General features: G+C 43.9%; 1 non-coding gene across 3 annotated transcripts in view; it reads right to left on the reverse strand.

The window, feature by feature from the left end:
• LOC103277619 (uncharacterized) overlaps positions 1-2,710 on the reverse strand; it is a 30,057-nt gene extending 27,347 nt beyond the window's left edge. For 2 of the 3 annotated variants that reach the window (XR_010003546.1, XR_010003544.1), the window contains exon 1: positions 1,790-2,136. This is a non-coding gene — a transcript (uncharacterized LOC103277619). The other variant, XR_010003545.1, reaches the window with a different exon arrangement.
• Between the last annotated feature and the right edge of the window lie 19,510 nt (positions 2,711-22,220).

The raw sequence follows: 22,220 nt of genomic DNA on the forward strand, positions 1-22,220 counted from the left end.
TACCAATTGAATGGTTGACTGCAGACTTTTACTATCCTGCTATGTCAAATCTGTCCTTCACTTCTATGGCAAACTGTCATAAATGCTGACTTCAACTGCAAGATATTTTGGTTAATACTGCCCTCCTCTACACATTTAAGACAACATATAATTGTAGCTTAAATGTACATAGATATCCAGAGGAGGTCCAAGATAGTTTTCAAGTGTAGGCGAACAGAAAATTTGGTGCCCCCCTCCCCAAAAAAACCCCCAATCACTGAAATATAAAAGCGTTGATTCTGGTCATGACAACACACAAATTATTATTATTATTATTATTATTATTATTATTATTGTTATTATTATTATTATTATTATTATTTTATTATGACACAGCAAACTAGATAGAAATGCTGAATTTCGTATCAAAAAATCACAAGTCGAACACATTATTATTAGTAGTATTATTATTAAGATCCAAAGGAGCAGGGTGTGAAAATAGTTCACATTCTAGGATCCCATCCCAGGCTTTTTATATTTAAATGGATTATATGAGTCCGCACTGCCAGATAATCTGGGATAAACAGAAAATTTCTGATTGGATCCTGGGATATAGGTCCTATCTGGAAGGGCCCTAAGTGGCATATAAACGTTAGCAAGCTGGGCATTCCTTCTGCATGCTACAGCAGGCAGAAATGCAAATCATGGGTCAGTTGAGCAACATGACAAAGAGGCAAAGAGAGAGGGCCCTTGCACACAGCCATATAACCCAGAATATCTGCTCTGAACTGATTTATCTGAGTCCACATTGCAAGATAATCCAGCTCAAAGCAGAAAATGTGGGATTTTATTCAGCTATGTGTGGAAGGGGCCAGAGGGAGGACCCTCCCAGAGCACTGTATCCCACAATATCTGCTTTAAACTGGATTATCTGAGTCCACACTGCCAGATATTCCAGCTCAAAGCAGAAAATGTGGGATTTTATTCAGCTATGTGTGGAAGGGGCCAGAGGGAGGACCCTCCCAGAGCCCTGTATCCCACAATATCTGCTTTGAACTGTATTATCTATACTGCCAGATATTCCAGCTCAAAGCAGAAAATGTGGGATTTTATTCAGCTATGTGTGGAAGGGGCCAGAGGGAGGACCCTCCCAGAGCCCTGTATCCCACAATATCTGCTTTGAACTGGATTATCTGAGTCTATAATGCCAGATATTTCAGCTCAAAGCAGAAAATGTGGGATTTTATTCAGCTATGTGTGGAAGGGGCTACAGGGTGGACCCTCCCAGAGCCCTGTATCCTACAATATCTGCTTTAAACTGGATTATCTGAGTCTATACTGCCAGATATTCCAGCTCAAAGCAGAAAATGTGGGATTTTATTCAGCTATGTGTGGAAGGGGCTACAGGGTGGACCCTCCCAGAGCCCTGTATCCTACAATATCTGCTTTAAACTGGATTATCTGAGTCCACACTGCCAGATATTCCAGCTCAAAGCAGAAAATGTGGGATTTTATTCAGCTATAAGTGGAAGGGGCCAGAGGGAGGACCCTCCCAGAGCCCTGTATCCCACAATATCTGCTTTGAGCTGGATTATCTGAGTCCACACTGCCAGATATTCCAGCTCAAAGCAGAAAATGTGGGATTTTATTCAGCTATAAGTGGAAGGGGCCAGAGGGAGGACCCTCCCAGAGCCCTGTATCCCACAATATCTGCTTTGAGCTGGATTATCTGAGTCCACACTGCCAGATATTTCAGCTCAAAGCAGAAAATGTGGGATTTTATTCATCTTGAACCTGCCAGAAAGCAAACCTTTCCCAGGGTCGCGAAGGACAACTCTTTCCTTGCTGAGGATCTCCCGTTGCATTTCATTCCGAGAGAGAGAAAAGGAAGTAAACGGGAGGGCAGAGGAGGAGGAAGAGGAGGAGGAGGAGGAGGAGGAGGAGGAGGGGAAGGGAGACGTCTTCCTCCTTGCTCCCTCCAGCATCTGAGTATCCAATGCTGGCTTAGCCTGCTCCTGCTTGTCTGATTAAGTGGCAGCAAAGGAGGAAGAACCCTGCCTCCTGAGACCGAGGCTGCCAAATCAAAGCGCTGAAGAGGGAAGGCAAGCAAGCACCTCATTGGTGTGAGAAACAAATATGCATGCACAGATCCCCTTTGATTTACCTGGATCCATTGCCCAGCTTTGGCCATGGCTGGCTCCGGACCCGTGGGGCCCTAGCCAGGTCTACAACCGGCAGGCTGGCCATTGGCAAAGGTCCTTCCCTGCGATGGCAGATGCAGCAGCAGCCCAAGGGGAGAAGCCGAAGGCTGAGTTTCCCTGCAGCAAGTGCAGGAGGAGGAGGAGGAGGAGGCAGCTTGAGTTATGGGGGCGAAGAGGCCTTGCGAGGCTGTCCTGGAGGCTTCGCTAAGAAGGCGTTTGGCAGATTGGGGAGTGAGAACGAAGGCATTTGGGGTTTGCGGAGCAGAGAAATGCCGCTTCTCTGCTCCCCGAACCACCAAACGCCTTCCTGGTGAAGTCTCCTGGAAGGCCTTACGAGGAGGCGAGGCCTCATGAGGCTTCTTTGCCCACATAACTCACCGGCCTTGTTTTTTGCCCGGGAAACTTTGCCCCAAACCAGCCAGACTGCTGAAGCCCCGAGGAGGCAAGACTCCTTGGCTGGGCCCCTCGAAAAGCAGGGCTCCGATTCGCTCCGGTCCGGAAAAGCAAGCTCCTGCTTCTGGCAAGAGCTCCCCTAGTGGCCGTGGCCGGGAACGCGGAATTGGGGTTTTCGCCATGTTTTCAAGCCCAGGCCCCGCCCACTGCCCCACCGCCGGCGCCATCTTGCTTTGGGGAGCTTCTCTCGGCTCCTTCCTGTCGCAGGAGACAGGCATTGCCTCAATGGCGCCCCCAACAACATGGCGCCACCGGCAAATGTCTACTTTGCCTGACGGTAGAACCGCCTCTGTAGATATCTCTTCTGTATACTATAGCAGCATTAAATTTTAAATACTCATGCTATTCAAAAGTCACTGTCTAGCAAAGAATCTCCAAATTTTGGGGGAATGCAGGGACAGAGAGAGCTCAAGAGAGCATTAAGCAATTGTCTGTTAGAATGAAATCTCTGGGCATAAAAATGAGTAAATGACACTGAGCATTAGCTAAGTGATGATGCTAGTAGGCTATTCCAAAAGAATTTTAATTGTACAATGAATCTAGGCTGCATCAATATTGAGCGGTGTAATGGTACCACATTATTGTGCTGTAGTGAGACCTCACCTTGAATACTGTGTCCAATTCAAGAAGGATATTGACAAGCTGAAACATATACAGAGAAGGCAATTCAAAATAGTTACAGTTTTGGAAACCACAGCCCTATGAGGAGTAGCTTACGGAAATGAATATGTTTAGCCTGGAGAAGATAAGGTTAAGAGGTGACCTGATACCTTATTTAAAGGATGTAATATTTAAGAGGGAGCAAGCTTGTTTTCTGCTGCTCCAGGGACTATAACACAGGGCAATGGATTCAAACTACAGGAAAAAGTAATTCCACCTAAACATTAGGAAAACTTCCTGAAATGAGTATTGTTTGGCAGTGGAATACATTGCTTCAGAGTGTGGCGGAGGCTCCTTTTCTGAAGGTTTTTGAATATAGGCCCTGTCTACACAGACACTAAAATCCAATTTGAAGTCAGCTCAAAGTTGGGGTGTCTACAAAATGTACACCCCCAATGTGAATTGCAGCACACATTCATCAGGAAATAGTGTATTAAAAAAACTCACTGAAAATTCTAGATCAAGCCATATAATCTACTGAAGCATATCCAATGTAGAGTAGGAATCCAAGACCAAAATGTGCTTGTGAGGACAGAGCTGACGCTGAAGCATTCAGAGGAAGAAATGAGACACACAGCTTGGCTGGAAGGTAAACAAAGACCTCACCTTGGAGAGGAAAGCACAACATTCCCATGGGGATGCTTGCTTTCACTTTTTGCTTTGCTCTGCTTCAGTCCAATGCTGATTCTCATTGGTCAGGCTGATTCTTATCAATGCATCTTATCAAACAGAGTAGGGAAAAATTATTCATTGGATTGGATCGATCCACAACTAGCGGATCTTTGTGGCCACCATCCCATCCCTGTGTAGACACTCTACAGCGAACTGGTTCTCTTTAATCCACATCCGGACTTGGATCAAATAGCTGTGTAGAAGCAGACACAGTCTGTATGGTCATTTTTGGAAGAGCTTTTATATTTTATTCTTGCATGACAGAATGGGGTTAGACTGGATGGCCCCTGTGGGCTCTTACAATTGTGTTCTTTTATGAATCCATAGAAGTCGATAATGGGAAAAAAGCCTTGTGTCATCTGACATATTATAAACTTTTCTGGGCTGCTTTAAAGAACCAATCCAAGATGCTGAACCCTATCCCCAAATAGTTTCAATTTCTTGGATAGTCTTTTAAAGTTTAGAGTAAAGTCCAGAATGGATCCAATATTTCTTTTACAAGGAAGACACCAGCTGCTACTAGTACTGGAGTCATATGATTATTGCTTTGGCATACCTTCAAAATACCAAGCATGTCTCTTTAAGGAGAGTGCAATTGGCATAAGTAAGTTATTGTGCTAATGAATTTCTCAAGTCACAAGAATAATGGCCTTTTTAATCTTAGTAAGAGTAATTAAAGAGACATTTGTTATTAATGATGTTGTTAATGGCAGCAGATATTATACTGTAGATATGTTAGAATAGTCTGCTTTTCAATTAAAAAAAACTATTTAGGCCAAGTTCAGTTACAGAGTAGATCTAAAATATGCCCAGCATCTTTTTTCTTCTTGTAGCTGAAGCAATTGATGTGTGTTTGTGTGTGTGTGTGTGCGCGCGCGTGTGTGTGCGTGTGCTCGCATGTTGTATGCATTAGAGCAACATCTTTCTTTCTCCCATATTCTTACTGGGCTCCAGTTGTCTTTTAAATAACAAGTTACCTTAGGATAGCTTGAACCTTGTCCTTTCGCAGGCTGTAAGCATTGCCACTGTGTTGTTGATAAAGCTTTGTTGACAAACAAACAAAGAAACAAGCTCCTTGCTGTTGCATTACTTCTTCCTTTTCTTGTTAAATCTCCTCTGTTTACAGGTCACCAAGATAGGACCTAAGGTCAACTCAGCTGCTGGAAACCTAAATGTAGAGCATGTTGTGTGACCACAAGGTTAGCCACAGCTCTCTGTGGCTTTGTGTTATCACCATAGATGAAGATAGTACAAAGTTACTGCAGGAACAAGTTGACATGGAAACATAGGGTTCTAAGCTTTATATTTCTCAGGCCTGCTGGTTTATTGTACAAATGTTGTTTCTTAAAGTTTGGGTACATTTCAATATTTCAAAAAGCAATGTCTTTGTTCTACAGTACAATACTAATGAAGCCATCCTTAGAAGCTTTGGAGAACATATTGGAATATCTACATGTGGTTATAGTTTCAGTTGGTAACTTCTTGAGGTGTCCTGTGCGCAAGAAGGGAGAGAGTGGCTATGCATGCATACCACTACCCAGAGCTTAAAAAATGTCCTTTTTAAAAACTGCAACTCTGCTAATCCCACAGGAGAATTCTAGAAAACTTGTCCAAGCATTACTTTTCCAACTTTGTCATTAACATTCTCATTGCTATCTTATGTGAAGAGAGCAATTGTTTATTCCTAATGTTTCTATATGTAATTTATAACACTAGAAATTTAGACTTCTAAAACATGTAGAAAGCTTCCATGATCAGAGTGATGTTACCCTCTACACAGAGAGGCTGAAGAGGCAGTCCATAAATCTAGAATGTCATCCCCACCCTTGATCCTCATGTTTGGGGGCTAGGTGCTTTAGGAATGCTAGAACACAGCTCCAGGAACAATCCCTTGTAAAACCTGAAGCCAAAGGATGGATTTGAAATAGCCAAACTACAGTAATGAAACATTTTCTGCCCATATGATACACTTTAAAAAAATCATGGCAATTCTGGCTTTTTTCCTCTTGGATTTTACATCTTATTTAATCAGAGCTGCAGTGCTGCCTTATGTAAGTAAATTCTGCTGCAATGCCTACATTTATTGGATTGTAACTATTTGTCTTTAAGAGTGAAGTCAGAAGACCTAGAATGAGGACTTCATGTGACTGATACTGAACATGTCTGTACGAACAGCTGAACTTTCATAACATTTTCTCTTTCTCTATTTGCCTCCTGCATTTTCTCCCTTTTTGAAGCTGGTCATATGCAAGATTTAACAAGAAGTTTGAGTGCACTTCCATTTTTTGTCCTCTCTCTCCTCCTCTTCCTTCCCTTGTGTTCTGCATGAGAGGGAAAGCAGATGATACTTGGAAAGCCCATTGGAGCCTCTTGCTGTTGCTGCTTCTTCTTTCCTCTTATTATCATAATACCACCACTGGAACCTCATCCATTACCTGAGGCTTGATCAGAAGCCCTTCGGTCAGTGTTTCAATAATGGATACTTCAGGCTGGCCCCAAGGCCAGTGTACTCTGGTCATGTGTGTAGAGCAAGGTGGAGGAAATACCCCAATAGTCAAAAATCAATTTCAGATATGTTCTCAGGAGCTTTATTCCAATGGTGGATAAAACCCCAGAAAAAACCAGTGGGATCAAAAATACCAGCATCATGTGGATTAAAGTTTTTAGTGCCAGTAATTAAACTTTAGAAAAGACATTTGAGCCTCTTAGAAAGAGAAAAACCTCTACAAAACCCAAGAAAGCTACAAATATTCTTATCATCAGGAAAGGAATATGGCCCTCGGGGGACAGGAAGCACATATTCTCCACTCCTGGCCTAGTTATGCCACTAACTCAAGATAATTATCAACTGAATTGTGACCTCCCCCACACATTTTCCAATGTAGTGCTTGTCCAACATTTTCTCTCAAAATTATAATACCTAATTTTTAGAAGATGACTGGCTCATTCTGCTGTTCTCATATATCCAAGATAGATATCTGGTGAATTCCAGTGTGTTCATTTTAGAAAGGGGTGAGTGTGTGTGTGCGCGGGGGGGGGGGGGGGGGGGGTTGACCATTCTGGCATATTCTGTGTCTACATATTTAATAATAATAATAATCATCATCATCATCATCATCATCATCATCATCTTTATTTGTATACTGCCCTATCTCCCTGAAGGGACTCAGGGCGGTTTCCAACATGTAAGGAAAACATTCAATTGCTGGAAAGAAATAGACACATACCACAATATAGCACAATCTAATTAACTTAACAACCAAAATATCATCATTAAATACCAAAACCTTATGAAAAACACACTAAAAGTAAAAAACATATTAAAAATCCATTTCATTTTAGCTATATATTTCTTATAGAAATTACGCTATTTAGGGATAAGTCTTTCTTTGCCTTTCTAAATCTTGTGAAATCTTTTTTGGCTCATCCTGCCTTTTGAAACATTAGTTCCACTGAAAAATGTTTTGCTTCTTGCTTCTTTTGGGACACTGTGTGTTAGTGTAACTTCCATGCTCTCAAGCTTTTCCAACTCACACCTTTTCAGAATTGTTCACTCTGACTTTGCATTTTCTTGGGAAGATCTTACTATTCTTGTTTTGCGCCTGCTATCATTCCACTTCCCTTTTATTGTTATCCCTAGGAGATTTCATAAAATAACAGCATTACACTACTATCTCTCCCCCCACCCCCCAACCTGGAATTGGTTGCTAATTTTTCTTGTTCTGTCAAGATTAGGCAAGTGGCTCAATGTAAGCCTGCTTTGTTTTCTCAAGGGAGTATGTCTGAAATTATCCAGTGTTTATTTTTATTCAAATTCTCACAGTACTACAAGGTTTCTCTGACTTCCTGGGATGTTTCTAGTTTTTTTCCAGCAGGCCAAAAGGCTATTCTCAGAGGTAGCTCCTTCATGTAAACCTAAAAATGGAACTTTCCCACATTACAGTTTATTGGGGAGTTTAAAGTTCACTTGTCTGTCTCTCAGGAAAATGAAGCAAAATGCATACAGGCAGTTCCCATTCTGCTTTCTAATGAAATTGGTGGCTTAGTCATCCCAACTAGAATATGAAGTGGCTGGTTGGAATGATAGCTTTTACAGCCCTCCAGAATAGAATATTTCTGCATGCAAACACACATATATATACAGAAACATGCACAAGAACTTACTCATACTTTTGTACTCTGTCAAAGGCTTGATTCTATAGGGTCAAAAGAAATGAACACTCATACACTCCTGTCCGCCCTGCTGGAAAGTCCTCTTTTATCCTACCTACACCAGTGGAAACCATAGATTATGGGTGGAGCAGAGATTATAGGAATATCTTTCTTTGCAGTGCTTCTCTGATTGTGGAATGCCCTCCCCAAGAAAATGCAATTGGGACTCATAACAGTGACCTCATATTGGCACCAAACTTGGCTTCTCATCAAGTTTTGGAATTCAGGAGTTACCCCCTGACCAGGTGATGACATGACAATGTAGCATACATTATTTTAAACAGTTTAATTTGGATTTTAGATGCTTATTTTGTTTTCTGTATTTACTCCAAGAGCCTTCAAGATCACATGTGCACACCCTCAAACATTTCACAGAAGAAAACTAGGACATATGTTCTACCAATGTCAGAGTCATTCCTGCTGAGTGCAAACTGCTTTTGAATTTTAATCAGTCTGTAGAAAATGAAGTAAGCTGAGAACAAAGGGAAAAAGTAGAAAGGGGGGGAGAGAAAAACTGGGAAATTTTAAATGCATTTGAAAATGGGATGGCAGAGCATTAATCAGGAATGTTTTTGCCAAATTTGGACAGTTAAGATATAAAAAATTTATTATTAAAATAAAATTCATTTTCCCTTAATGACCTATGTGATCTGTGCATCCTCAGTATAATATTTGAACTCGATGAATAATACTGTTTCCATATGTAGGGACAAGACTGCATGTTACATGGCTGTGTTTCTCCACAATTGACTTTCCATGTAAAAACCAGTGCCTAGGAACAACAAGGGGCACATTTGTAGGAGGGAGTCAGTGGGGTGGGTGGAGTATTTAACCTTTCCTATTGATTCTGCCTTAAAATCTTCTGGATTTATTCCTTCCAAATATACCTACTGCCCTGTTGTCCAAAATTTTGGGTTCTTCCTAGTTTACATCAACTCCTAATCCGGCCAATGAGATTCACATATCAGGAGTTGAACTCAGGACAAAAAACAATTTTATTCACCTCTGTAATATAGATATTACAATAAAATACCCAGAAAGATAAGGGGGGGGGGGCAATGAGTTAATACACTTTTGTACATTCCAGATATATATTCTGCTTTCTATATCTTTATGGACATTTTTGAAGTTGTTAAGGAAATCGAACAAATAAGAAAATTAACATGGCACTACGGAGAAAAGCCCATCTACATGAGCAGAAAGGAAGAATCTAACTTCATGGAGCTGGTATTTCCACAGGTAGAACATGAAACAATTGGGTTTATAGTCTGTAGAAATATGCCACAAACATATTGAGTTTTCTCCTGCCTTATATATCTAAAGACATATGCTTCAAATCTGACAACCACATTTGGATGTAGCAACGAGACATGGCAACACTTGCAAACAATATTATAAAGGGAGTAGTAGAGAAAGAGAACTGAAGTATGGAGGAGGAAGAGAAACTTCAGCCAGGTTAAGATGAAATGAAGGGCTCTGTAATGTTAATAGAAAGGCAGGAAAACTAGTGTGCTGGTGAGGCCAAGGAAACAGCAGTGGAAGGAAGTTAAATTTCACACATTGATTGGATGTAGCCAGCCAAAATTTTGGCTGCAAGTCTCCAATATTATTTCAGTTAGGCAATGGACCACATAAATCTTAGTTTCCCCAAGATTGTGTTTCTTATTTCCATTAATGTTGATGCCTACTATGTAAATGCAGTGAGGTAATGTGGTCTTCCAGCTTTCCAGTGTGTGTGTGTGCGCCTGTAATTTCCTTCCCTCAGCTCTTTTTTTCTTGGCACTTGTTTATATATCATAACTTCAGCCAAAGACATTTTCAGTGTCCGTAAAGGAATAGCCAAAAAGTGCAAATCCAACTCTTGTGTTTCCACCTGACCAAAACAGAACTGTTCATCTGGTATAAACCATACTGTAATTTTGTTGGAGGCTGCCAGAGGGGGAGTGAAGAATAACAACAACAAAAAATCTGGAATGGAAGTCAAGTGTCTAATTTCTCTCAGATCCAAATGTGAGCCTATAAACTGAAAGAAGCCCCACTGCCTTAGAAATGGAGGGAAAATGAGCCATTTCCAATTGTTCCCTTTGGCAGGAATTGAGATCAGTAATTTCCTGAAAGATAATTATGAATAAATTCAAAGGTAATTATAGCCGAAACCTTCTCTTCAAGCATAAGCAGTTGTTTATAATCATTTGATTCAACTTGCATCAGTCACAGAGGAAACAAGCATATGCACTCCACTTGGCACAGTGTCGCTATTAAACAATGCAAAAAGAGCCACGGCTCCAACATCCATGCCCAAACCTCTCCGTATTTCTTTCCCCCAGGGCTCTAAAGCCAGATTGGAACCCCATGTTGGATACATTAAAAGGTCTGGCAGTAGCTGCCGATGTAATGAGTCCTTTGCTCAACATCTTATAGTGGAAATTGCACGATGTATTCCTTTCTTCTGTGAGGGGCACCAGTCCAGTTTGGAATAACACAGAACTGAAAACACTATAAAGACCATGATGAAAGTCATATCAACTCCACATGTGACTGACAACAAGGACCTACGTAACTGAAAACCAATGTGTAGCTTGTCTCTCCATGGGACAGGGAGGCAGACCAAGTGGGATGTGTGGATGGTTGTCATATTCTGCTGTTTAGGATTGAGTAATGGTGTCTTCTGTGATTTCAGGAAGATGCAAAGTAGATTGGGCCTGTGGGATCCAGACCTCAGTATCCAAAATAATGATTTCCCCCCAGGTACAAATGGAGGCTTTATTCAGAAAGGACACAGTGTCTTTGTTTGGGTCCAGATTAGGTAATGGATCATTTCTTTCCACACTTTCTGCTAGTAGAAAAAAATTATCTCTGTATCCCACTGTGGAAGAAGCATGGCTGACTGTAAATGGGCCATCTTTATCACAGTACTCAAAGTGTGGAACAGCTTGCTCTGAGGCTTTCTTTTTTATGCCATTTGGTCAATACTATATATATGTGATCGATGAAAAAAATCCTTCAAAACTCATTACAAAATTAGGAGGCACTGGCATCTCATTTCTAAAGTGTTTATAAAGTGTAGTTAGTAAAAATTCTGTTACTATAACAAGAGCAATGAAATTTAGTTACTTTTTCATTATAGTAATTGCACAAGTGGGGAACCTTCAGGGGCTCCTTTCTCCCTTATTTCTACAGCTATTGAGGTGAAACTTGCTACAATGGTAGAACACATCTAGCACTTCCAAGATTTACAACATTCAAGCAAAAAAGTACAGGATAAGTTTTGACTGTTAAGTTTTTGGCACGGGCCATGCTCATGTGTCTGATCGTAAGTAAGAATTTAACAAATTTGATATGACTTACAATGACTACCAAAAAATTGCACCCCCTAATAGATATACATGCATATACATGTATGTATGCATGTATTGCCAGATTTTGCCTTGCTTGGTGAACCATGTTTCTGTCTGGTATTTTCCTGATATACCTGTCTCTTATATTGGCCTTTGTTATAATGTATGTGAAGTTGTTATTTCATTGTAAATTTTTAATTTTATTTGTGGTAAAGCTTTCCTGAATGATGTGTCACTTTGAAAGGACATAGTAGAAATGCCTATATAAACATGTGAACATGTTTTGGGTGAAACAGAGAGAGCAAGAATGATGTTTTGGTTAGAGCAGAGGCTGTATCTTCGAGAGTTCTTGGAGAACAGGAGAAGTCCCAGAAGATTGGAGGAGGGCAAATGTGGTCCCTATCTTCAAGAAGGGAAAAAAGAACGAGCCAAACAATTACCGTCCGGTTAGCCTCACGTTGATACGAGGCAAGATTCTGGAAAAGATCATAAAGGAAGTGGTCTGCGAACACTTAGAAACAAATGCGGTCATTGCTAATAGTCAACACGGATTTACCAAAAACCAGTCATGCCAGACTAATCTGATCTCTTTTTTTGATAGAGTTACGAGTTGGGTCGATACAGGGAATGCTGTGGATGTAGCCTACCTGGATTTCAGTAAGGCCTTCAACAAAGTCCCCCACGACCTTCTGGCAAACAAACTAGTAAAATGTGGGCTAGACAAAACTATGGTTAGATGGATCTGTAATTGGCTAAGTGAACGAACCCAAAGGGTGCTCACCAATGCGTCGTCTTCATCATGGAAAGAAGTGACAAGTGGAGTGCCGCAGGGCTCCGTCCTGGGCCCGGTTCTGTTCAACATCTTTATTAATGACTTAGACGAAGGGTTAGAAGGCACGATCATCAAGTTTGCAGACGACACCAAACTGGGAGGGATAGTTAACACTCCAGAAGACAGGAGCAGAATTCAAAACGATCTTGACAGACTAGAGAGATGGGCCGAAACTAACAAAATAAAGTTCAAAAGGGACAAATGCAAGATACTTCACTTTGGCAGAAAAAATGGAATGCAAAGATACAGAATGGGGTATGCCTGGCTAGACAGCAGTACGTGTGAAATAGACCTTGGAGTCGTTGTGGACAACAAGTTAAACATGAGCCTACAATGGGTCTTCTTGGGTCTGTGAGGGCGACCACTTGCGCTCTGGATCCTTGTCCCTCTTGGCTGGTTAAACTGGCCAAAGATGGGTTGTTGGAGTGGTTTGTGGCTATAATAAATGCCTCCTTGGGTCAGGGGTCATTTCCATCCTGTTTTAAACAAGCGGTGGTAAAACCGCTGCTAAAAAAATCCTCGTTAGACCCATCGGTTTGTGACAATTACAGACCAATCTCCAACCTCCCATTCTTGGGCAAGGTGCTGGAGCGGGTGGTTGCCACGCAGCTCCAGGGGTTTCTCGATGACACCGATTTTCTGGACTGCTCGCAGTCTGGCTTCAGGCCAGGGCACAGTACCGAGACGGCTCTGGTCACCTTGGTGGATGACCTCCGCAGGGAGCTGGACAGGGGGAGTGTGACCCTGCTGGTTCTCCTGGATATCTCAGCGGCTTTCGATACCATCGACCATGGTATCCTTCTGGGGCGGCTCTCTGGGATGGGGCTTGGTAGCACAGTTTTGCAGTGGCTCCAGTCCTTCCTGGAGGGCTGTTCCCAGATGGTGAAGCTGGGGGACACCTGCTCGGACCCCTGGCCATTGACCTGTGGGGTTCCGCAGGGGTCTATCTTATCCCCCATGCTATTTAACATCTACATGAAACCGCTGGGAGAGGTCATCCGGAGTTTTGGAGGGCGTTACCATCTCTACGCAGATGACACGCAAATCCACTACTCATTTCCATCTGATTCCAAGGAAGCCCCTCGGATGCTAAACCAGTGCCTGGCTGCTGTGGCGGACTGGATGAAGAGGAACAAGCTGAGAATCAATCCCGACAAGACAGAGGCCCTCCTGGTCAGTCGTGCGGCAGATCGGGGTATTGGGTGGCAACCTGTGCTGGACGGGGTTGCACTCCCCCTGAAATCACAGGTCCGCAGTTTGGGGGTCCTCCTGGATTCAGCGCTGACGCTTGAAGCACAGGTGTTGGCGGTGGCCGGGAGGGCCTTTGCACAACTCAAACTTGTGCGCCAACTGCGACCATACCTTGTGAAGTCTGACTTGATCACGGTGGTCCATGCCTTAGTTACCTCTAGACTGGACTACTGTAATGCACTCTACGTGGGGCTTCCCTTGAAGACGGCCCGGAAATTACAATTGGTCCAACGCTCGGCTGCCAGATTAATAACAGGGGCAAGTTACAGGGAGAGATCCACTCCCTTGTTTAAGGAGCTCCACTGGCTGCCGTTCATCTTCCGGTCCCAATTCAAGGTGCAGACCATCATCTATAAAGCCCTAAACGGTTTGGGACCCACCTACCTCCGTGACCGTATCTCCTTCCATAAACCTGCCCGTTCTTTGCGATCATCCGGGGAGGCCCTGTTATCACCATTGTCTATATCCCAGGCCCACCTTGTAAGTACAAGGGAGAGGGCCTTTTCTGCTGTGGCCCCCCGACTGTGGAACTCACTACCTACTGAAATTAGGCAAGCTCCCACTCTGTTAGCTTTTAGGAAAGAATTGAAAACATGGCTCTTCCGCTGTGCTTTCGGTGAGTAATTTCTGTTATATATCTCCGTGTTACTCCCCTCCGAACATCTACCCTCTAGATTACCCCACTTCCAAATGTCCCTGCCCATAGTGGAGTACCCCTCTGTCCCTCTCACTCTGTGTTCACGTGGCCTGCCCTTGTTTTATTGTTTTTTGATTTCTTGATGTTCTGTTTATTATTATTTATTGTATTTTGAATGGTGCTATGATATGTTGTTTTTATATTTTATTATATTGTATTGCTCTGGGCATGGCCCCATGTTAGCCGCCCCGAGTCCCCATTGGGGCCAATTCCCAGAGCTGAGTCTGCAAGCTCTGGAATTGGAGCCATAACAAAGAGCACTCCTCGACGGCTCATGAAAACACCTGGCAGCAGAGCATGGGAACTTGTGGAGTGAAAATCAAAACAATTATAATGAGTAGTTTGTGTGGAAATGGTAGAAATGTGATATGGGGGGTGGGGTTTGGTGATGATATTTACGTGTGATGTGACGTAGTAGCAAAGGTAATAAAATTGATTGTATGTAAACATTATGTCATTCTCGACTTTTCCCAAGTCGTGTATTCTTCAATAAAGATTGGTTTTGATAGCAGCTGTCTTTGATCTGCGTTCATGCTGATCGTTTGAAGTGAGCGTGACATTAAGTCGAGAATCCCATTCTCACCCTCCTGCGAAGTCGCAGTGAAGTGACAATGAGTGGAGGGGGCGATCGGAGCCCGAAGGGGGCAGAGGGGCCACTACCAGATGTTCGACCGCTGGGAGAGGAAACGCTACAGGCCATCGCTTCCTCTACTGGCTACCCCAGACCGAACAGAGTAACCCAGCGGATCCCCAGAGGAGGAAGAGGTGTCTCAGCGGCTGCAGAGACCAGTTGGGGGTCCGGAGGGAGCATGCCGGAGACCGTGGCCCTACGGTTGTCCATCTTGGAGACCAACTTGTCCAGGCTGTCGGAAACCGTGGGTAGATTGGTGCCGTTGTTGGAGGAGAATCTCCAGAGGGAGCCCACTCGATACGGTGCCAAAAGAGAGCCGAGTAAGGACGAGGCTTGGAGCCAAAGGGGCCAGCGCGCATCGACGCAGAGCCCAGCGGCGGCAGGCGGCGACAGAGATGAGGAGTACTGGCAGGAGCTGGAGTTCCGAGAAAGGATGGCGCGCGAGGTGGATCGCCAGCAAGCCTTGGGAACTCTGAGGCCGCCAACTCCAACAGGACTCCCAACCCCCCGAATGGGTGTCGGGGTGGAAAGACCGCTGGGACCAGGGATCGGGTCCAGTGGGTTGGTGGAGGAAGGCGAAGAGGAGCCGGAGATCCACGGAGATGGGGAGGATGCACCGTACGACGAAGGAGGGCGACGCGTGGGGGCTACAGCAAGGCCTGCATTCAGATGGGTGGAAGGGCCGACGGCAGCGGCAGAATTTCGAGGGCCGCGGGGAACAACCGCCGGGCTGGGGCGCGGCGTAGTCAAAGGGTCAGCTCAAGGGAACCCGATGCAACCCCTCCCCAGACCACCCATGCAGAGGCAACGAGCCACAGAATGGATGCCTAGGAGAGAGGAGCTCAAACTGGAATACGGAGGGGAATCATCCGAGCTGAACTTTTTCCTCATTGGCATCAGAGGATATATGGAGGACAATGCGCACACATTCCCCTCCGAAGGAAGCATGATTCGGGCCATTGGTAATACCCTGAAAAGGGGGGCGGCCAGCTGGTATGTGCAATTACATGCCAGATGCGACCCGTGCTTGAGGTCAGTGCCCCAATTTTTAGCCGCACTGGAGAACCGATTTAGAGACCCGCTGGAGCAATTAAGGGCTCGCGACCAACTAAAAGGAATAAAGCAGAGGGACAAGACGGTACCTGAGTACGCAGAATTCCTCCATCTTGCGGAAAGGGTACCAGAGTGGTCCGAAGTGACCAAAGTGGAGATATTCAAAGAAGGACTGCGCCCCGAGGTATTTAGTTGGGCGGCGCACAGAGATGACCCAGAAACGCTACAGGGTTGGATTCAACTGGCAGGGCGCGTCGAATCCACCCTATCCCAAGTAAAGCGCTTTCGGAGCGGCGGCAGCAGCGCCCAGCAGAGACCGGCAGCGAGGGGCCGGGGAGAAACGAGGAAGCAGGAGCGACCCGGAGGGAGGCCCGGGATCCCCTTCAAAGGAGAAGACAACAGACCTAAGCCGGGATGCTTTGTATGTGGGAAGACGGGCCATCGGGCGGCGGAATGTTGGGCCCGGAAGGGAGAACCGCCCAAAGCCACAAAACCCACGCCAGCAGCCGGGAGACGAGCGGAGGAGGAGGTGCGAGCCCCAGAACCTCCGGAGTGGCTGGTGAGTCAAGACAAACGCATGCTGGTAGTGCCAATCTGCTTGTCGGGGGTAGAGAATTGGGCCACCTGTAGAGCATTCGTGGATTGCGGTTGCTCTAGGAACATTATAACTCCGGAATTAGCGGAGGCGCTAAAATGCCAGCAGACAGTGCTTAAAGCCCCAATTGCATTTTCGCAGTTGGATGGATCGGTTGCTGCTGGGGAAGTATCCACGAAGGAAATACAGGGGATCCCATGTGAAATAGGCAAATGGGAAGGAAGGATATCCTTTGTAATAGCCCCTATCGCCACGTACAATGTCATACTGGGGATCCCATGGCTAGAACAGGCGAACCCCGAAGTAGATTGGAGGGTAAAGAGCATGTCATTTAAAGAGCAGCAAACACAATGGGAGATAAGCAAGATAGCAGAAGAAGAGAGCGAGGGAGATGAACCGGAGGAAGTAAACCAAGAACTATTGCCCCCTGAATACAGAGACTTTGTGGATGTGTTCAATCAGAAAGAAGCAAGTAAATTACCTCCCAAAAGGAATATAGAAGTGGAAATCGAAATAACCCCAGGGGCAAACTTACCAAAGCCAAAGGTTTACCCCATGTCTGTTCAGGAGAAGGAGGAATTGAGGAAATATATTGATAAAAACCTGGCGCGGGGCTTCATTAAGCCATCCAGCTCCCCTTTAGGAGCCCCCGTGTTATTTAGGAGAAAGAAAGACAACTCTTTAAGACTGTGCATTGACTATCGAAATTTAAATGCAATTACAAAGGACAAGAAATACCCTATGCCATTAGTAAAGGATCTGATTACCGTGTTAAAGAAAGGGAGCATATTTACCAAACTGGATTTAATCGAAGCTTATCATAAATTAAGAATCAAACCCGAGGATACTTGGAAAACTGCATTTTCCTGCGCATTCGGACTTTTTGAATATTTAATTTTGCCTTTTGGATTAAAAAATGGCGGCTCTTGCTTTATGCAGCTTATAAATGAAATCTTGCACCCACTGTTGTACCGAGGAGTATTCATATTTTTAGATGATATCCTTATCGTGAGCAAGAACAGAGAGCAACACGTTGAACTGGTCCGGGAAGTTTTGCAAAAACTAAGAGAAGCAAAACTGTATGCAAAACTTTCCAAATGTGAATTCAACAAGACACAAATTGACTTTTTGGGATATCGAATATCTCCGGTGGGGTTAGCTATGGACCCATCTAAAGTATCGGACGTAAGGGAATGGGGAGTACCTCAAACGAGGAGACAATTGCAATCGTTTCTAGGATTTGCGAATTTTTATAGATCGTTCATAAAGGGCTTTGCACAAATAACCGCACCCCTTACAGAACTCTTAAAAACAAAGGGGAAAGGGGAGACAGCGAAAGTGAAAGCCCCTGGCGCCAAATTGAGTTGGACGCCAGAATGCCAAAAGGCTTTTGAAACCCTAAAAGAACGCTTTACGGAGGAACCTGTCCTAAAGCATCCCGACATCCAGAGTCCTTTCATAATACATTGTGATGCTTCGGATTGTGCATATGGGGCAGTGTTATTGCAAAAGGATCAAAATGGGAATTTGAAACCTTGTGGATATTTATCACGAAAGTTTAGCGAAACTGAGAAATGCTGGCCCATATGGGAAAAAGAAGCATTAGCTATATTAAAAGCCTTGGAATGCTGGCGGCACTTCCTTGAAGGAAGCGAAATCCCATTTGAAGTCTGGTCTGATCATAAGAACCTCCAGTACTTAAAGTCCCCACGAAAATTATCCCCCAAACAAATTAGATGGGCACAATACTTCAGCAGGTTCAATTTCCAATTGAAGTTTTTCCAAGGAAAGCAGAATGTTTTGGCCAATGCCCTTTCACGCATGCCTCAACACGAGGATGTAGCCGCAGCAAAGGAAGGAACTTTGTTTTCCGAAAAACAATGGGGTTTAGCTGTCAGTACAAGGGCGCAAACTCAAAGGGAGAGCACGGCCGCTGTCAAATTTGACGAAGGTGATAGTTGGGAAAAGGAGCTGATACAGTCATATGAAAGGGACCAGTGGATTTTATCTAACGCAGAAAAAGGGGAGCAGAAGGGGGGATTTTGGTTTGTGAAAAAGAAACTGTACATTCCAGCAATATTGAGGACTAAGATTTTGCATCGTTTTCATAACAACCAGAGCGCTGGTCATATGGGGATTACAAAGACGACGAAGGCGATAGCGAAACACTGTTGGTGGCCAGGGATGAGAAAGGACATAAGAAATTATGTTACCCAATGTGATGATTGTGCCATGAATAAATCGAGGGGAGGGAAGCCAATGGGGCTATTACAACCGGTGGCAGAACCTACCAAGCCTTGGGAATGTGTAGCCATGGACTTTGTGGGGGAATTGCCTGTCAGCAAGGGACATCGCTATATATGGACAGTGTTAGACCTGTTTTCCAAACAGGCTCACTTCATAGCACTTGCGAAATTACCATCAGCAGAGAAACTGGCTGAATTATACATAAACCATATTTACAAACTTCATGGATGTCCTAGTAGGGTGGTCAGTGATAGAGGTGTTCAATTTACAGCAAAATTCTGGGGGAAATTCTTGGAAATGCTAGGAGCAGAAAGGAGCCTAAGTTCTGCTTTCCACCCCATGACAAATGGGGCGGTAGAATGTACCCAACAGACACTTGGGCAGTTCCTTCGCATATACTCTAATATGAGGCAAAACGATTGGTCTAAGTGGCTAGCCTTCGCTGAACTAGCCTTTAATTCTACTATCCATTCTGCAACAAATAAAACCCCATTCGAAGTAGTTTATGGATATGAGATCCAGCCTCTACCCCAATTGCCAAGGTGGGCAGAGAATGAAGAAGCAGGGGCAGGGAAATGGAAAGCACAAATGCTAGAATGTTGGGGTCAGGTGACTGCCTCCTTAAAGGAAGCGCACAAAAAATATAAAACATTCGCAGACAAGAAAAGGATGGAAGGCGATAAACTGGAGGAGGGGGATTTGGTGTGGCTAAGCACGCAGAACATCAAGCTGGGTCTACCTTCAAGAAAGCTGGGCCCCAAGTTTATTGGACCCTTCAGAATACAGAAAGTCATAAACGAAGTGACTTTCCAGTTATTCTTGCCGAAAAGTCTGGGGAAAATACATCCTGTATTCCATCGCAGCTTGTTAAAAAAGTATATGGGTACTTTAGATAAAATGGATACATAGTGTTCATGTTTGATTTGTTTCAGAGTCGTGACGGGGGAAGCACTGAAGAAGAGGTCGGCGAAAGGGGGCGCGCCATGTCATGGGGCCAATTCCCAGAGCTGAGTCTGCAAGCTCTGGAATTGGAGCCATAACAAAGAGCACTCCTCGATGGCTCATGAAAACACCTGGCAGCAGAGCATGGGAACTTGTGGAGTGAAAATCAAAACAATTATAATGAGTAGTTTGTGTGGAAATGGTAGAAATGTGATATGGGGGGTGGGGTTTGGTGATGATATTTACGTGTGATGTGACGTAGTAGCAAAGGTAATAAAATTGATTGTATGTAAACATTATGTCATTCTCGACTTTTCCCAAGTCGTGTATTCTTCAATAAAGATTGGTTTTGATAGCAGCTGTCTTTGATCTGCGTTCATGCTGATCGTTTGAAGTGAGCGTGACAGCAGGGTATAAATAAAGTTTTATTATTATTATTATTATTATTATTATTATTATTATTATTATTATTATTACAATGTGATGCGGCAGCTAAAAAAGCCAACGGGATTCTGGCCTGCATCAATAGGAGTATAGTGTCTAGATCCAGGGAAGTCATGCTCCCCCTCTATTCTGCCTTGGTCAGACCACACCTGGAATACTGTGTCCAATTTTGGGCACCGCAGTTGAAGGGAGATGTTGACAAGCTGGAAAGCGTCCAGAGGAGGGTGACTAAAATGATTAAGGGTCTGGAGAACAAGCCCTATGAGGAGTGGCTTAAAGAGCTGGGCATGTTTAGCCTGCAAAAGAAAAGGCTGAGAGGAGACATGATAGCTATGTCAAATATGTGAGGGGAAGTCATAGGGAGGAGGGAGCAAGCTTGTTTTCTGCTGCCCTGCAGACCAGGACACAGAACAATGGCTTCAAACTACAGGAAAGGAGATTCCACCTGAACATCAGGAAGAACATCACTGTGAGAGCTGTTCGACAGTGGAACTCTCTCCCCCAGGCCGTGGTGGAGGCTCCTTCTTTGGAGGCTTTTAAGCAGAGGCTGGATGGCCATATGTCGGGGGTGCTTTGAATGCGATTTCCTGCTTCTTAGTGGGGGGTTGGACTGGATGGCCCATGAGGTCTCTTCCAACTCTACTATTCTATGATTCTATGATTCTATGGCCACAGGTAGCCTGCAGACCACTTGCAGGTCCTATTTTTGCAGTTTGTAGAACCCCATAGCCATCAACAGCAGTGTTCTGTCACACCTCTTCCTTCATGGTTAAAGGAGAGGATCTATCCTAGAAGTTATGTTGTTGAAGGTTTTCATGGCCAGAATCACAGGGTTGTTGTGTGTTTTCTGGGTTGTACGGCCATGTTCAAGAAGTATTCTCTCCTGATGTTTCACCCACATCTATGTCAGGCATCCTCAGAGGTTGTGAGGTATACACAACCCTATCCCAGAAGTTACATGTGGCTATAAAAATGTTCTTAAGCTTTATGGCATATGAATAGATTCATTCTGGATTACCTTTGTAATTGCTTATAGTAGGGGTGGAATCATGCCTCTCAAGCTGGGTAGGGTTCGCAACCAGATGTGACTATTCTCTGAATATCCCCTTGTCTGAGGAGATAAATCACTGGTCAGAATTTGCCTCCAAATAGGTGATTGCATTGGTGCCACTCTCTCTTTCATGGAGCTCTGTGGAAGAGGTGTCAGTCAGCCATCTCCATCCCTGGAAACCCCTTTGTCTATACTCAACATACAAGTGTTTCTGCAGCCAGGTGGGAAGGATCCACTGCCCAGGTGGGAAGGATTTATGTATACATATGATTGAAGACTTCTATTTTGTTGCATTTTTCACCTAGTTTGTTTTGCCATATTTATTCTTAGGCTGTGAGACTTTTTCCTTTTCTTGATTTTGAAATTCATACATATCGAGGTTGTGTACATTAAATTAGTTATCACTGAAAAAGAAAAAAGGGGAGAGGGTTCTGGTGCTTGTCTTTTTATACAATGGCTGGAAATTGAAAAATAGGGACACACTTTTTCCTAACACTTTGAAGGGCATGATTGGACAAATTTATTTTAAATGTTTAAAATGATTAAACAATTTCTTTTCTCTTCAGAAGTATGACTATAGAAAGCGGGTTTGAGAGCATTGCTTTACGAAATGAGAATTACGTATATCCCAATGCAATTTTCATTGATACCCAAATCCTGGCATTACAGAGAGTGAGACAATGAAAATTGTTTACACTTAAAACTCTTATATTTGTCATGATCACAGTCTCTTGGTATCTTTTCCTGCCTCTTATTGGGAGGCCCTAACTACATTTCTAAATTCAAAGCTAGAGATTTGAGGATTAAAAGATGATTTGACTGGGAGGTCAATTGCCTGATTTTGCTCCACTCCCTTATAACTATACCTTATTTCCATCTCCAACAAATAGTCTCATTTGAATCTCTATCAGGTTAAAAGTATTCAGTTAGGCTTGATAGAAAGTGCTTTTAATGAGGAAGAA

The sequence above is a fragment of the Anolis carolinensis genome, chromosome 2 (genome assembly GCF_035594765.1).
Source record: "Anolis carolinensis isolate JA03-04 chromosome 2, rAnoCar3.1.pri, whole genome shotgun sequence".
In the NCBI taxonomy this organism is placed as follows: Eukaryota; Metazoa; Chordata; class Lepidosauria; order Squamata; family Dactyloidae; genus Anolis; species Anolis carolinensis.